This window comes from Coenobita brevimanus, chromosome 57 (assembly GCF_032717465.1).
Source record: "Coenobita brevimanus isolate Jiangsu-jjx chromosome 57, ASM3271746v2, whole genome shotgun sequence".
Taxonomy (NCBI): domain Eukaryota; kingdom Metazoa; phylum Arthropoda; class Malacostraca; order Decapoda; family Coenobitidae; genus Coenobita; species Coenobita brevimanus.
Window position 1 is genome coordinate 33,703,935 of NC_137010.1, and position 17,779 is coordinate 33,721,713.

Here is a 17,779-nt window from a genome sequence, read left to right on the forward strand (position 1 = left end):
ACTGTATATATTTAATTCTCTAATGTGGCTATATAGTGTTATAAATGTCTCATTTTTTCTAATAATAACAACAGCTTTTTATAAATACCACATCACTTGGCAACGTTGCTTTCCAACGTTGTCACGCTTGTAAAGGTAGAGTGACTGTGTTAATCCAGGTAATTTCCACTCTGGCCGCCACCTGAGATGGATGCTCTTACTCCTGCTACTCGCTCTCGTGTGCTCCACAGTAGAGAAAAAGAACTTATTTACAATGTAAATAAGTATTTTTTAGAAGAGAAGGCAAACAGAGGACCTATAATTGTTCCCTCAAAAACTGTTGATTAGGCCTCCTGGGGAAAACCTCTATAAAAAAAAAAAAACATGCCTTGACTTTTACCTCAAAGGCGGTGTGGAAAAAAAGTCAAAATTATAGAGAACAAATAAAACATCATACTTTATGGAAAGTATCACATTCATAAGAAAAACATAATGTTGACAGACAGACAGTAACAGAGAGAGAGAGAGGAGGGAAAGGGAATGGAGATAAGGGGGATAGGGTGACAGCAAGGGAGGGAGGTTGGAGAGGCCGGAGATAAGGAAGAAAAGGCAAGACGGAGGGAGGGAGGGAGGGAATGTGGTGGGAATTGAATAGGAGCGCAACAAGACAGTCAGGATACTTTTCCTCAACCTCAGAGGTGGTGTGGAAAATAAATCAAATTTATAAACCACAAATAAAACGTCATACTTTAAGGAGAAAACCACGGTCATAATGAAAAATAATGTTAGAGAGAGAGAGACAGTCAGACAGGAGGCTTTTCCTCAAATTCTAATAATTCATAAAACTGTACAGACTTTTTACAGAAATAAACCTACAAAAAATGCAATTTCTATATGCACAGACGGACAGACAGACGGACAGGAGAGAGAGTGGTGTGCTGGGAGGGAGAGTTGTCATTTACGCCTTGTTTCTAATCTGATTAAGTTGCCCAGTACAAAGTATGGCAACACTGTGGGACGTGGACTCCCCAAGAGGGACAACGCCCAAACGCTCTTCATAAAATAGGCGGACCATAGTGAACTGGAGACTGAGGCTGCTATCATCCAGCAGTCCACCATCCCTCTTAGGGAGTGAGCTCAGGGTCATTTGTATAACTAGGCAGTAGAGCCACCTGGTTATAATGGTACCACCAAATGAAAGTGTTCCTCTCCAGCACCAATCAGATCAGTACCTATGTAATGTGAGTACCACAGTTCCATCTGGTGAAAATAAACCAACTACTGTATCTGAGTGGTGGAATATGGACTAGATGTCTTTAACACATTCAATATGAGGAGGTCTATTCTATTCTGTTCTTGTTATATCCAGTTGATTTTATTCAGCTACAGAGAATTTTTTAAATGGAAGGATTATATAAAGTCTTCTTTACCCTTTCAGTACAACAGGAATTTCCTATGAATAAAACTCTCTAGAGGAGAGAAGATGAGGTTAAAAAAAAAAAAAAAAAAAAAAAAAGTCACTAGGGAAGGGTTCATTTTTGCATGATGTATAACTGTATGACTTCAAAGGGACTCTTATGAAATGATAAACTTGTAAATGAGTACAGTATCTGTATTTAAGAAATTTAAACGATATACAGTACTTTATGTAATATATTTTTCTCACTTCTGTAATATTTCCTTCAGTTCCACTGTATTCTCTAGTGTTCAGGGGGCTCCCTAAAACCTCTTCCTCAGTTATTTATTTTGCATATTACTCTGTACATCTTAACATTCTTCTAGGGGTAATTTGTATAACTGTAGTTTCTTTCCAACAATGATGTCTTTACTACTTTATTCTTGTTGCCTCCAGATACAGTGTGTCCTCGATAAACGAAAGAGATAGGGACTGAAAAAAAATTTCGTAATTCAAAATTTTGTATAGCGGAACAATTTTCCCCATTGAAATATACTGTACATAGAAAGGGGGGGATGCGTCCCAGGACCCCCCCTTGGAGCCCCCACCTAAACTTTACCCCTCCTATTTTGAAGTAAGTAATACCTGTAGATGTAGAGAAAGAGGTGGCCATTTTCTTGTACATCTCCTTTTTCTTGGTCACAGTCCCAACAGTGGAAGCTGCAAGGCCTAAAGCACGCTCAATCTCCGAAACTCCCTACCCCTCCTCGTGGCATCTTATAATTTCCAATTTCCTCTCCAAAGCTAGAGCATGGTGCTGCTGCTTCTTTGCAGCAGGCTTCCCTGATGCTGGAGATGATGCAGGGCGCTTGGGAGACATGTCTAAACAGTACGAAAAGGCGTAGAGCTGTAAAAATACCCTCATGTACAGCAAAGCTGCGTTCACCATCAAAACCTGGACCATTCCCCATCAGGACAATTCGCACCCAAGATGATTTCCCGTCATTCTATAAATATATTTAATATTAATTGATTAATACTATAATAACTAATTTTACGGGGAACTATCAACAGCGTAGGCTTTGGATATTATTTATAATTTGCACTTGTAGTCAATAATTAACTTGTTTCTGCCTTGCTGTAGTTGACTTTGAATTATAATCTGGTGCCTCCCATAGCTGTCTTCAGTAATTTTTATTGTAATTTTTGGATGCAGTACGTTGAGATTGATTGATTAGCTGATAATGTATACGTAATATGAAGATTATTCATATACAGTAATCACTCTAATATCCGGACGCCCAATAACCGAACATCCCCACTACCCGGACCTTATCGTCCTGGGATCCAACATTCCCAAAATGGTCTGAAAACCCAAAAAAAAAAATTTTAAAAATCGATTTTTTGCCGTCCGTAATTTGAACTTGCCGCGCACGCCGCGGGAGAGCATTGTTTTGGTTCGTCATTCCTCCGACGTCCGATAGAGCGCTGCTGCATCCTCCCTACTTCCCGCCTGTCTCTCACCGCGACTGGACCTACGCTCTTCGCAATGGCTCCCCACGTGCTCGCTTTTGTAATGGTGCCGTACTTGCTGCAAGGCCTCCTACTGCTCTCGGCCCTCCTCTTAGTGTGTGTGATGATGGACCCGCCACCTGAGAAATGGAAGAGAGTGGTGTTGACTCTGGAAAAGAAGAGGGAGATATTGGAGAAAGTTGATGCGGGTTGGTCTTCTTCACGCATTCTCCACGAGTTTAACCTGGCCCGGTCGACTTTGTTCGATATCAAACGTTCCCGAGACAAACTCATGCAGTACATGGCTGACTTCTCGTCGAGAAGCAAACGCAACGTGGAGAGGAAGGTTATGTTTACCCCCAAGTTTGCAGAAATCGACCGATCCACGTTGATTTGGTACCGACAGCAACGTGCAGCTGGTGTGATGGTACGTGGAACGGAGCTGAAGGCTGCTGCTGAGAAGTTTGCAAGGCTTCACGACGCCCTAGACTTCAAGACATCCGAGGGTTGGGTCTTCGCGTTCAAGTTGCGACATGGCCTTACTAACCGTTAAGCACATGGCGAAGCATTGGACGCTAACGAGGATGGAGTTGACGAGTTTCGGCACAAGGTGAAAGGCTTGATCGACAGGGAGGGCCTCACTCTCGGTCAAGTCTATAACGCAGACGAAACTGGCCTATTCTATCGCTCGCTGCCAACGAACACTCTAGCCGATGAGACGGAGAAGCGTGTACCTGGCCGCAAGCTTTCTAAGGAACGGATATCTGCTTTGTGTTGTGCCAGTGCTAACGGCATGCACCGGCTTAAGCCCGTTGTTGTTGGCCGTGCAAAGCAGCCTCGGTGCCTTCGTGGGGTGATGGATGTCCTTCCTGTCGTATGGTACCATTCTTTGAAAGCATGGTTCACAGCTGTGATTTTCAAAGACTGGTTTCACCGTCACTTCGTCAAGGAGGTCATCCAGTACCAGACGAGGACACTGGGAATCCCTCGCGACCAGGTAAAGGCTCTCCTTCTGCTCGACAATGCACCTGCCCACCTGTGCGACAAGGACTTGGTTGCTGAGAATGGCCGTATTAGGTGCATGTTTCTGCCACCTAATACGACTGCTCTCAATCAACCCATGGACCAAGGAGTGATCGTGGCAACAAAGCGCCTGTACCGTCGGAAGTTCCTGGACGAGGTGATGGTTGTTCTCGAGGACGAGGACGAGCGCAGGGAAGGACGTGACACTCGAGGCAAGCGGACTTTGGAAAACCTTCGCTGCTACAACATCAAGTCTGCGCTGTACAACTGGGCTAGTGCATGGAAGGAAGTCCCTGTGAAAACTCTTGAAAATGGTTGGTCTTGTCTGCTTCTCGGAACAGATGTGGAGTACGATTTTCTGGGCTTTGACGTGGATGACTTCCATGCACGGCTACGTACGCACGGCGACGTTGTTGATGTGGACGATGTACGTGAGTGGTTGGACGACGACGAGGGCGATCTTGAGTATCAGACGTCTGATATCGAGATCGCGTCTTTGGTTGCTGGTGTCAGTCCCGAACTTGAAGATTCCGATGACGAAGGCGACGATGATGCGGACTCCTCTCAGCAGGACACTACTCCAGCCATCCCCAAGCTGAGCGCACTCCGGGAACATCTAGAGTTCGTCCTAGACTACCTGGAACACCCGGACTGCGACAGGGAGATGGGGCCCTTGAGACTCGTGGAAGAAGTGCGTGCTTTCCGGCAGCGCATCATCAATCGCCAGAATCGTCGGTCCTTGCGTCAGTCAACGATTGACAGTTTTTTCAGGCCCGTGACCCCCGCTGTGCCAAGCCCTGGCTCCACTCCGTTGCCTCCCCAAGACAGGCCCTCATGCTCCGAGCCACAGCCCAGCACATCAGCTACAGTGGAGTCACCGCTCGATGTGAGTTTGAGGCTTTCCTCAGAGTCTTCTGTAGTCGGTACGCCATCACCACGACCCAGCAATGCACCCCTTGGTCGCCTGCCAGTGATACTCTCGAACTCTGACAGTGAATAAACAGCAAGAACTTCTCCACTAGACCACACGGGAATTTTGAGTGTCGTGCAGTGAAAAAATCTGTGTTGTGTTAAGGTTTTCGAAATGAGAGAAAAGACTCAGTGGAAACAAAATTTAACGTAACTAACCTTCTTTGTTTTGGCTTTGGAAAATAAAAAAAAATTGGGAAAAGTTAATGTGCAACACGAAATTAAAATGGAACATTATTTGGACTAAAGTGAACACTGTGAAGAGAACGGACTTCTGTGTGTTATTGACTAAGTTCAGTGCAAGACTTCAGGAAGAGTGTACTGCAAGTGCTTCAGGAAATTGTTCTTACTGTCAGAGTCCGAGAGGAGGCGGTTATTCATCGAGGTGGCCAGGGACTTGCTGTAAGTAGCCAGAATGTTTCATATTGTACTTTTTTCCATACTATACTTACCAGAATGTTTCATACTGTACTTTTTTCCATACTATACTTACCTCATGCATGTGCAGTAGGAATGTGTTTTTCAGAGTTAGGCTAGGTTAGGGTCCATAAGTACCAGAATGTTTATTAATGTATGAACATACTTCTAAACCCTCATTTTATGTTTCTTTTGCATTTATTTCAGTCATTTATGTGCCTTATTGGTGTGATTTGGGTCTTAAATAGGTGCTATGCATGTCCAGAGGGAGTTGTATAGGTGTTTCTCTGAGTTAGGGTCCATAAGTACAAGTCCATAAGCTGGGGCCCAATATCCGGACGAAACCAATAACCGAACCTACCGATGGCTCTATTGATCCGGATATTGGAGGGATTACTTGTAATTTTAAAGTATGTCGATCATTCACTTGAGGTTATTAGGCAATAATATATATGCCAATGTCTCATATGTTGCCTTATGTTAAGCAATGAAGTGAAACATCGTACGTCACCTGAGTCACATTTCAATATAGCCTACAGGTAATCTTTTAATTCGCGCGAGGGGTTACGTTCCCAGACCCTTAGCATATGTGGTAAATTCATGTATACGTTCTGCCCATGTGTGCATGTAATTGCGCATGTGTATTAACCCGTCACGTCCCGACCACTTTCGCACCTTTGACATCCCCCAGTCCCGACCACTTTTGGAAAAAAAATTTTTTGGCTAAAACTTCCGCTTATGTTGAGAAACAAAGGAAAATCACAAAGAAAGTGCTTACCGTGGTCCGCAACCGGTCAGAACAGGTGAGGTCCCCTGCGCCAGGTATCGTATTCTATCATAGAGGTGTGAGGCGCTCACATTTTCTATGGCAGGTAATTTTGGGAGAAACAACAAACAACACCTCTACATTTATTGAATTTGAACTAATAAACAATAAGAATAACAATATAATGAATTTCAATGACATATATATGAAAAATAAGTATTGTACCTTCGCGCGAGCATAGCGAGTTTGGTCCGATTGGTAAAACGCTATGTGCTAAGTTTCTTGTTTCAGTCAACATATCATTTTTTCTACTTGTATACTACTATTTCAATGCCATTTTACCATTTTGTACTGTATGTAAATGTGTTCAGCTGTTTTCATTCATTACGATGACATGTAGCATAAGTATAGCGCACATATGCTTACTTAGCGCACTCGCTACGACTCGTATTTCGACATACAACATTGTTTTATCACTTTCATAATATTTTCTTCTTTACATTGAACCTTTCGGTTAGAGCGCTCCGCTCTGACCGAAGGGTCGGAGGATTGGATCCACCCAAGGGTCATTGGTAGACATCAGGAGGGGCATCCGGTCATAAAATGCAACACGCTTCAGTCCAAAAGTCCTCTACCCAGGGGCAACGCCTTAGCCCTTCGGGGATACCTGGCGTAAAACCAAATTATTTATATTTTATTTCTTTCCTCCACCACTATACACGTTTTCAATTATTTATATTCATTACGAGGGCATTTAGCGAAATGCTAGCGCATAATCTCGTAGCAACCCCACACTCTAACACTCGTGTTTCCACTTTTACTTTATTTCTTCAATCACAATATACTTTACCACTTACATTACACCCATTTACACCCCATTCTGCACTATACATATTTACTGACATTATTTATTCAAGTGAGCGTCAGAATATCGCATGAAAATACCCTCGCAATGAATGTTTCGACCAACATAATACTCAGACACTTACATTGTAATATTCCACTTATATTACACCCGTGTTCACTTGTAGACTCCTATTTACATATTTACGGGCCTTATTTATTCCACTGTGCGTCTGAATATCGCATCAAAATACCCTCGCAAGTTATGTTTCCACTTAGAAATTACTCATACACTTACATACTAATATTCCACTTATATTACACCCGTGTTCACTAGTAGACTCCTATTTACATATTTATGGGCCTTATTTATTGCACTGAGCATATGAATATCGCATCAAAATACCCTCGCAAGGTATGTTTCCACTTAGATAATATTCATACACTTACATAATAATTTTCCACTTATATTACACCCGTATTCACTTCCATACTACTATTTACAGATCTACTGGCCTTATAATTACACTGAGCGTCTGTTTGTCGCATTTATTTCAGAGTATCAGCGTCCTATCGCATTCACACCTTATCAGAAGTGCAGGAGCGTGTGAAACTCACTGAAACATGGGTGAATACACAGACCCATGTCACACTGAACGCACTCATAGCGGGTGTCCTTTCTAAGTCTCACGGGGGAATTGCTACACACACGACACCTGCGCTGGGGCCTAGGTCTATTTGCTTGGGGAGGTATGTGTCACGAATCAGTTCGCGACATTTTCCTTTTGTGAGAAGCCACGAACTATTAGTGGAAAACTCACTGTGTATCGCTCAGCTAACCGTTTCTCCCTCCATTTCGGAGTATACTTTTCAAAACATTCGTCGCCGTTTTCAAAGGTGACCGATTAGTGCACGTCACTAAGTGCTGTACTGAGCGATACTATTGTTTTTTATTGTTCGCCCCTGCTCATTCGACCGTTAAAAAAATGCGGCCGAGTGCTCCGCTTTGTTCCCACGACTTGGGCAGTCCAGTTGTTGCTGCGACGGAGAGAGGTCCTGTGTTTGCAGTGTGAGGTCAGCTAGTACCCAAACTCCACAGTTCTTCAGTACTTCCATCCTAGTTCAGCTTGGGTGATACGCAGCATTCATCGACTATAGTATTTCCTTTGTGTATTTCCTAGTTTTAAGAGTTTAGTTAAGGTGTTTTTCCTAGGCGTAAGTATTTAGCTATTGCGTGAGTGAGTGAGCGAGTGCGTCTCATTTAATTTGATTTGAATTGTAACGTTAAATTTATTTTGTGATTAATAAATTTAACAGTTCCTTTTTTGAGCTCAATGTAAAGTAAAATCTTGTTTCATTTAATCCAAATTAAGCTTATTTTCCATATAGCTCCTAGCTTGCATAAACGTTTGCTTTCATAACTGGTACTTAGACCAGTCTTGTTGTATTAACTTAATATCCGTTGTGCCACCTGGGAGTTAAGCATCGGCAAGAACCTGATGTTAGTATTAGTTATTTATTGTCAGGGGTGATGTAACTTTCTCCAGAGGCTAACAGTACAGTAATTCAGCAATTGTGAGTAATTAGTCTCTGCTGTGTACTGTGAAGAAAGTTTATAAATTCTCGTTCTCAGAGAGTCGTGCGAAGAAGCAGCGTAAAGTAATCATTGCTTGATGTAGCAAGAGAATCATTGTCTCTGCTCTTCAATATTATTGAATATTATTATCAATTTAAATAATATTTAACCATTTATTTTAAAATTGCTGTGTTATTATAAAAACCCCGTGACAATTGGCGACCTCATTCCAGGATATTAACTCCTAGCTCTAAAGCTATTCACGAGATAGTGCTCACTCATTCATATTTAGGTATTTATCATTAATGTTTATAGACACAAGTTTACTGGTGTTTACCGTTAATTTAGCAAGTGAATTTTGCTTTATCAATCCATAGAGTACTTAACTCTATTTTATTTTTGGTAACGCCAGACGATTTTATTCGCTCCTGGGAAGTCGCCGTACCCATTGTGTTTATTATTGACAATAGTCTTCCCAGTCATTTACATTTTTTATTTATTCTTTGCCAGTTAACTGGATAAGACTGGTCACCACTAGCTTGTGTCTGTACTCTTTATTTGTGTTTATTGGCATTTGTTCGCTAAGCAGTCAGTACTCAGTTTCGGTTACTTAGTAAATTGAGCTAGCATCATGGCAGCCAGTGCTTATGTACAGGAAGCCAAAGATATGGGTCTCACTGACCCAGAGAAAATACAGAGTTACGTTCTCTCACGGTTTAATTACGAGCAAGAACGTGAGAAAGACGCTCGTGAACGTGAGCGAGAACAATGCGAATACGAGCGAGAACAGCGCGAATACGAGCGAGAACAGCGCGAACACGAGCTAGTACAAGAGCGAGAACAGCGCGAATACGAGCGTGAACAGCGAGACAAAGAACGAGAACACGAACGTGCCGAGCGAGAAGCACGCGAGAAACATGAACTTGAAGTGCTGAAGCTCAAGCGAGATTCCTTGGCTTCAGACACATCTGGTGCAGTTGGTTCAAGCTCCACGAGCGCTCTCCCTGCACATGTTATGGCGACCCCACACATCAAGCTTCCCCCATACAAAGATGGCGAGCGAATCGAGCCATACATAGCTCGATTTGAAGACATGGCTCAGCTTTACCAGCTCGATGATGCAGCTAAGCGGCTTCAGTTTCTTAGCCTGTTTGAGGGCCCTGCCCTCGATATTCTCCACAGAATTCGTGGAGACAATCTCACGTATGAAGTGATGAAAGCTGCACTCATTAAGGCGTATGGTCTCACAGTAGACGACGCCAAAGCTCAGTTCATGCGAGCTCGTCTCCAAGACAAGGAGACAGCTGTTCAGTTCCTCGACCGTCTTACTGCTTACCTAGGTGAGTGGATGGAGAAAGATGAAACTCCTTCCATGCGTGAGGGGATAATTGACCTTATGCTGCGTACACAGCTAGAGAGGTCGTGGCCTGCTGAGCTCATAGCACAGCTTAAGATCTGCCAGGTGAAAGATGCCAGCCAAATGGTAGAGAAGGCTGACGCATTCTTTACTGCATACGGGTATCAAGCTCGTAAGCAAAACACCTGGAGCAGAAAAAGATACTGCCAAGGCTGGGAAGCCGTCTCAGTCTGAACCCCAGCAACAAGGCCATTCTCAGAATAATGGCCAAGGTCCAAAACCGCAGTGGAAGGACCAGGGGCAAAACACTCAGAAACCTGAGTGGAAGAGGTACAACAAGTACCCTAACCAGCAGCAGTATCAGCCACGCAACCGACCGTCGGGACAAACTTTTCCACCACCAGCTCAAAAGAGGCAGGAAGCGAATGCAGCCTTCATTCCTCAGCAGCAGCCTGGTGGTCACGTCCCTACCAGTGTGGGTACTTCCCCACAGTTCACTAGTCCCACAGTGACAGTGAACCCCCTCCACAGATGGCCAATGTTCCATCTTATAACTCACAAGGCACAATGTTTGCCACATCAATTCAGCAGCCTTATGAGTGGCTAGCTGCTTCCTCCACAGGCCCTCCCACAGGTGACAGTACCTTCCTTGTACAGCCAGGGTTTGTGGGAGGCATTCCCGTGAAAGGTCCTGAGGGACAACGGTTCCTCAGGTTGCTCTGTTAAGCAGAGTTTAGTTCGGCCTGAGCAGTATACAGGTCGACAGATCCATGCAAAGCTTATTGATGGATCAGTGAGATTGTTCCCTGAGGCATGTATCCAGGTGGCATCTCCATTTTATACTGGTACGACACTTGCGGTTGTCATGCCAGAGCCTCTATTTGACTTTATAGTAGGCAATATTAATGGAGTCAAGGATAGTTGCTCCGATGACGCTACTCAGACTTCGGCTGCTGCGGTAACACGAGCCATGACTGAGGCTCCAGACTGTGTCACCCCAGTGATCATTGAATCGCCGCAAGATCTGATGTGTAGTCAACTTGTTGTGCAAGAACAACATTCTGACCCGACACTTGCTGCCGTGCGGAACAAACAAAAAGGGTCAGTGATAAAGTATTCACGGGGGAGGTCGAGCCAAGTTCCTTCGCAAACAAGGACGGCTCTACCGTGAGTCACGAACACCCGAGGGTGAGGTTCGACTGCAGTTTGTCGTTCCCGCCAAGTACCGCCTAGCAGTGTTACAATGGGGTCATTGTTCAGCCTCAGGAGGTCACATGGGCAAAAGGAAGACCCAGGGCCGTATCCGAGCTGACTTTTTCTGGCCAGGGATGGGACGAGACATAGATAGTTTTGTCCGTTCCTGCAGTGTGTGTCAAAGTAACACCACTAATCAGGGACATGTCCTTCCTGTGCCATTTGAAACCACACCTGTAATCTCTGAGTCAGTTGAGAGACAGGGTAGTGGTAATGTGGGTGCAGACCTGATGTCTCGCCTACTAACTGCTTACTAACTAGCAACTGTTGTATGTTGGGCTCCGTAATAGGCGGCCTCAGCGATTTGAGTAATCCAAGGACCAGCCTGGTTCCCAGTTAAAAGTGTAGACCAGACGTCTCACTCGTTGGCCCTACAGGACACAGTATATCCAGGGCTTGTACATACATGTATACCATAAGTTAAGGGGGAAAGTTTGAGAACCTTGCAGAGACAGTCCGAGGCTGTGTATGAATTACCTTGTGGAATGTCTCGAGCTGTGGGCCTCTCTGAGGATTCCCGGAGAATGCACATTACCCACATGAGTGTTCACACCCACGGTGAGTGTTAAAACGTGACCTGCCTGAGATTGCGTAGCGATTTTCAGCTTCCTGTATTACTCGTAAGTGTAGAGTTAGGTTAACCAGTAAACTGCCCGTTCTAAGCAATTTGTGAATTCAAGAACTGGCACGTTTCCTGGTTAATAATGTTAAGTTAACTAGTAAACTGCCCGTTCTAAGAGATTTGAGTAATTCAAGAATTGGCACATTTCCTAGTTAATAAGCGTTAACCAGTAAGCTATATGGGTTCTAAGCAATTTGTGAATTCAAGAATTACGTTTCCTGGTTAATAATGACAAGTACTGATTGCTAGGCAGAGAGAGAGAGAGAGACAGAAATAACAGTTCTGATGCTCCACCTTAATTCCTTTCGCAGGTGTAGCTGGTGGGTGCAGCATTGCCGTGCAGATCAGCTGGCCGTTCCTGTTGCATGCTGCCGCCCCTTCTCTTCTGCCTCGTCATCATTATTTTACTATAAATTTGTATTACTGTGTCATTTTACACGTAGGTACAGTTACACTACAACTGTCACACCTACACCGTGTATTACATACACAACACTACATAACAATTAGTTGTTAATGTAAATGTAGCGAACTTTCGCTCAGTTTGACCTGAGTACAGGATTTTCACAGTCGTCACGGAGTTTTTCCCTCAAGCTTGTTTCTATTAACGTAAATACGAGGTTTTTTCGCTCACTGGCGACTGCGACTTTCTCCTGTAGCAGGATAGCACACACACCACAGTGTGAATCTTGTGCGAATGACTTAGGATGTGTACATATATATATATATCCACAAATTTTTTCCCATAAGGAAAAAATTTAACTTTCTAAGGGCGTAATGTCACGAATCAGTTCGCGACATTTTCCTTTTGTGAGAAGCCACGAACTATTAGTGGAAAACTCACTGTGTATCGCTCAGCTAACCGTTTCTCCCTCCATTTCGGAGTATACTTTTCAAAACATTCGTCGCCGTTTTCAAAGGTGACCGATTAGTGCACGTCACTAAGTGCTGTACTGAGCGATACTATTGTTTTTTATTGTTCGCCCCTGCTCATTCGACCGTTAAAAAAATGCGGCCGAGTGCTCCGCTTTGTTCCCACGACTTGGGCAGTCCAGTTGTTGCTGCGATGGAGAGAGGTCCTGTGTTTGCAGTGTGAGGTCAGCTAGTACCCAAACTCCACAGTTCTTCAGTACTTCCATCCTAGTTCAGCTTGGGTGATACGCAGCATTCATCGACTATAGTATTTCCTTTGTGTATTTCCTAGTTTTAAGAGTTTAGTTAAGGTGTTTTTCCTAGGCGTAAGTATTTAGCTATTGCGTGAGTGAGTGAGCGAGTGCGTCTCATTTAATTTGATTTGAATTGTAACGTTAAATTTATTTTGTGATTAATAAATTTAACAGTTCCTTTTTTGGGCTCAATGTAAAGTAAAATCTTGTTTCATTTAATCCAAATTAAGCTTATTTTCCATATAGCTCCTAGCTTGCATAAACGTTTGCTTTCATAACTGGTACTTAGACCAGTCTTGTTGTATTAACTTAATATCCGTTGTGCCACCTGGGAGTTAAGCATCGGCAAGAACCTGATGTTAGTATTAGTTATTTATTGTCAGGGGTGATGTAACTTTCTCCAGAGGCTAACAGTACAGTAATTCAGCAATTGTGAGTAATTAGTCTCTGCTGTGTACTGTGAAGAAAGTTTATAAATTCTCGTTCTCAGAGAGTCGTGCGAAGAAGCAGCGTAAAGTAATCATTGCTTGATGTAGCAAGAGAATCATTGTCTCTGCTCTTCAATATTATTGAATATTATTATCAATTTAAATAATATTTAACCATTTATTTTAAAATTGCTATGTTATTATAAAAACCCCGTGACAGTATGGGAGTGGGGAAATGGCAGGCAAATAATCTCAGAGGAGGGTGGGCACCTGGGGCTGTGCGGGTGCAGTGTTGGGGCCTTTCAACCGCATATTTTGCAACAATCTCTCGAGTCAGCTCCCTCACAAACCCTTCAAAGGTTTCCTGAACTCCTGTTGTCATGGCGTGAAGGTGGTGGCAATTCAGGGCAGTAATGTCAAGCAGGTGAAAGAATAGTTTTTTGTACCGCTTCATCGTGGTCCTGGCACACTCGACAGAGGATATCATGGAGTCTGACTGGTCCACCAGGCACATGTTGATATTATAATCAAGCACGCACTCAGGTTTCCATACATGGTGCCTGTTCTCGCTCTGATAATCTACTGGCTCTGTACGGTGCATGAAGGGGCGGTGAACCGTGGACAAGAGGCGGACTTCTCTATTGTGGTTCCACACAGTCGCAAGGATATTGTTTGCCTGGAAGAAGACAACCTCATTCCGCCCCACCTTGACCATGTGACGCTGGTTCATCTTGACGGTCCCACATATCCCCGTGTCATGCCTGTGTAGAAATCGAGCGAGAAGAGGGCTAGTGTACCAATTGTCAAGGTAAAGGACGTGACCACGATGAAGATGGTCTTCTATCATTGTCTTTACCACTGCTCCTGACAGACCAATACTCCGATCTTCTATTATGTCTGTCTGTGCACCGGTGTACAAGACTATGCCTTGCACATACCCAGTCCTGCAGTCACACATAACAAAGATCTTGAACCCAAAACGCTGCCTTTTGCTGGGTATGTACTGCCGAAATGAAATATTGCCTCTCCACAACACGAGACTCTCGTCTATGACGAGGTCTCTATAGGGATAAAATGAGGAACGGAATGTCTGCCTTAGGTGATCAAAAACCAATCTAATTTGCCTCATCTTATCTGTGTCATTAGCATTTGCAGGATCAGCTGCATCATAGAAATGAAGGCGGCTTAGAATTTGCTGAAACCGATTACGACTCATTACTTGGCCAAATATTGGTGTAAGCATAATAGGGTCCCTTGTCCATTATGCAGGAATTCGGTTCTTTCGTACAATACCCATCAAAAGTACCAAGGCCAAAAACAAAAACATTTCTGCAAAGAAGACTGGGTAATCATAGAGGATAGAATGCCTGCTCCTTGTGCCCTGTCTTTCACTCTCACGCCGCTGGCTGTTAGCGAACCGGTTTGTTTGAGCCACTATTTCCTCCACAAAAGCCTCACTGAAGAAAAGGTGGAAAAAATCCAGCCTGGTTGAATTTGGGTGACTACCGGGAGCAATGCATCCAGCATGCCCCTGCTCAGTGAATGGGTGAATGAGGGGAGTAAAATCACTCCCATCCTCCCAATTCCAAGACACAAATTCCTTGTCCTGATCGTGCCCATCCTCGCCTTCATCAGGGTGGGGAGGAGATGATGGTGGGGGAGGTTGGGGAGGAGGAGTGCATAGGGCTTCACGACTAACACTCCTCTTCCCTCTGCCTTTACCCTTCCCCTTTCCCTTACCCTTACGGCCTTGGGGAACATCAGGGGGCTGTGGGGAGGAAGCCCGGGAATATTGGGGAGCATAAGACGTGCTTGGGAGTGGCTCTTCCTCACCTCCCTGCTCCATCACCACACCACGTGACTCACCACCCACCCTCACTGCCCCAAGTGATAAGCCCCACTGCCTCACACCACCACATGACTCACTCCTGCCACTCTCACTTTCCACACTCCTCCCAACACTTTCCCTTTCACTCCCCACTCCCTCAACGCCACTTCCGCCATCCCCAAACAAAACACTAGGTCCATACCTGTTAGAACGATGTGGTGTGCGCTCTGGGCCGCGATGAATAATATCCTCACAGCCATACCACGTGGCAACATGTCCCACGGCTATGTCCTCGTCCTCGTCCTCGAAATCGGGCTCCATGTCACGTAGGGGCTGGTTAGAGGATCTTGCATGTTTTTGTGCGGCCTGACCCTCTCCTGCTGCACGATAAGTCACGTAGCTCTGCTTCCTGGGGGACGGGACTTCCTCATCACTGGTGCTGCTTTCCACATCCTCTGGTTAGACATAATCTTTGTCCATCTCCTCGTCATCGAGTGGTGAATCACTATCGCCAGTAAAGGTATCCAGGGCGGCTTGAATTTCATCCTCCGAGAGACCTCTATGTGCCATGTCTGAGCGGGACCGTTGCTAACAGGTGAGTGACCGAGCCGCAGGTGAGCGCAGGGTCGCAGAGTGTCCCCGCCTGATGGCAGGTAGGGGAAGGTCGTGCGACACTACATACCAAAAATCAAGCGCGAATTTTGAAAATTGTGGAAATTATGCAACTTGCAATTGCAAAACGTACCAGTACGTCGATGGGACTGGCAAATGCAAAACGTTGCAACATATCTATACGTTGACGGTACGTCTCGGGTTAAGTATATTACATCTGAATAATGCTGTTTATGCACTACATACACCTTATAAACTAGCATAAAGTATGAAAAACAACGAAAATGTAAGAAATTTAACACTGAAAGCTGACAAGCAGAGACGTAGGTGGAGACAATTTTGCAGTCTGGTGCACTAGCCCTCACTGCCTCCCGTATGCTACGTTCTGCTGTCTTTATTGTACGAACAGTTGACTTATTCACCCCACACATACGGTTCCGAGACAATTCACCGTCAAGTCAATTCACCGTCAAAACATAGATGATTCTCCGTCAGGACAATTCGCACCTGGGATGATTCCCCGTCATTCTATAAATATACTTATTATTGATTAATTAATATGTTAATAATTAATTTTCAGGGGGATTTTATAACTTATATAAGTAAAAAACCCAGTGTACTGTACTTGCAAAATAAACTGGTATGTAAATAAATGACAGGGAATCGTCCTGACGGTGAATTGTCGCCGACATTCCTTCCCTAAGTTTGTCCAGCACTTTAACTTTCTCTGTCAGCGACATCACTTTACGAGTCCGTTTTGGTGTGTTACCACATGCATCACTAGCACCACGCTTAGGCCCCATGTTGGCAAACAAGGCAAGCAATCACTGGAAGGCAGAAAAATAAGCCACAAATAACGATTCGCGAGTCACACACGGTTCGACCGTCGGATTCAAACTGACTGTGTGGTGCATGGTAGACCGACCTCCCACACACACACACACACATATATGTATGTACACGGGCAGCAGGTAGGCATTTTTATATTTTATTTATTTCTCTCTTATATTAAAATTATTTATTTGAATACAATAATTTTGTTTTAAGTATTGTACGAAAAATTCATGGATAACCGAAATCGCGTGAAAAAAGTTCGCGTGAGTTAAGGGATTACCTGTATTTATAGTTTATTCCGTTAATAGCAACTATTTGATGCCATGTTTGACATTTATTATAAAAAGACTAAATCACCATCTCCTTTATAACTCATATAACTCGAAAACTGATATAGTTGCTAAATAAACTGATAGGTAAATAAATGATGGGGAATCGACTTGACGGCGAATTGTCCTGAAACCATAGACTCAACTGAGAAGCGCACGAAAAATTGTTTACCAGAGAGGGGTTAGTTCATTTCCTTGTCCAAGCGAGCGCCCAGTTTGAATTTTTCGTATTTCCTTTCATAATGCTTTTCGTATCATTGAGACAGATACTTTCGGATTGTGGAATCTGTCCTATATTCATTGCTTTTGTAACATCAAAAATTCGTACTTCAGGTTTTCGTTTATCAAGGACTCAATGTACTTTTACTCTGCTTAGGAGACTTTTCAAAGTGGACACGTTGCCAGGTATACTCGTATATAGCCTTCATCAACATTTTATCAACAGAAGTTTTTCTCAGGTTGAATAAAATCTGGTGGTAGTACAAATAAAATGCAATATTAGACTGAATATGTTAAGCATGAATAAATTATAGAAGACATCTAAGTAATGAAAGAATTTTAACTTCTTCAGAGTATGAGACCTTCCCAGTGGTGAGCAACACCATCTTTCTGAAGCAAGAGTACAGTGAAAAAAAAAGGATATCCACATACCAAAGGGGTCAAGCCCAAGAGTTACATAACCCTTTTTTTTTCCATTTTTATCTCTTCCCTTCTCTCTAACTGTATCTCCTTCAATCTCTTCATCTCTAATTCTCTTTCTCTCCATCTGTATCTCTGTCTTTCTCTCCATTTCTCCCTCCCTCCTCACCTCCGTAAAATGCTATTCAGATTATGATAGACTTTGCAGACTGGAAGGGTTAAATACAAC

The 17,779-nt window shown here is 43.8% G+C and overlaps 1 protein-coding gene across 1 annotated transcript in view; it reads right to left on the bottom strand.

The window, feature by feature from the left end:
- The window catches only part of LOC145401958 (uncharacterized), a 189,911-nt gene that overhangs the window by 24,837 nt on the left and 147,295 nt on the right, over positions 1-17,779 (bottom strand). The window lies entirely within an intron of this gene.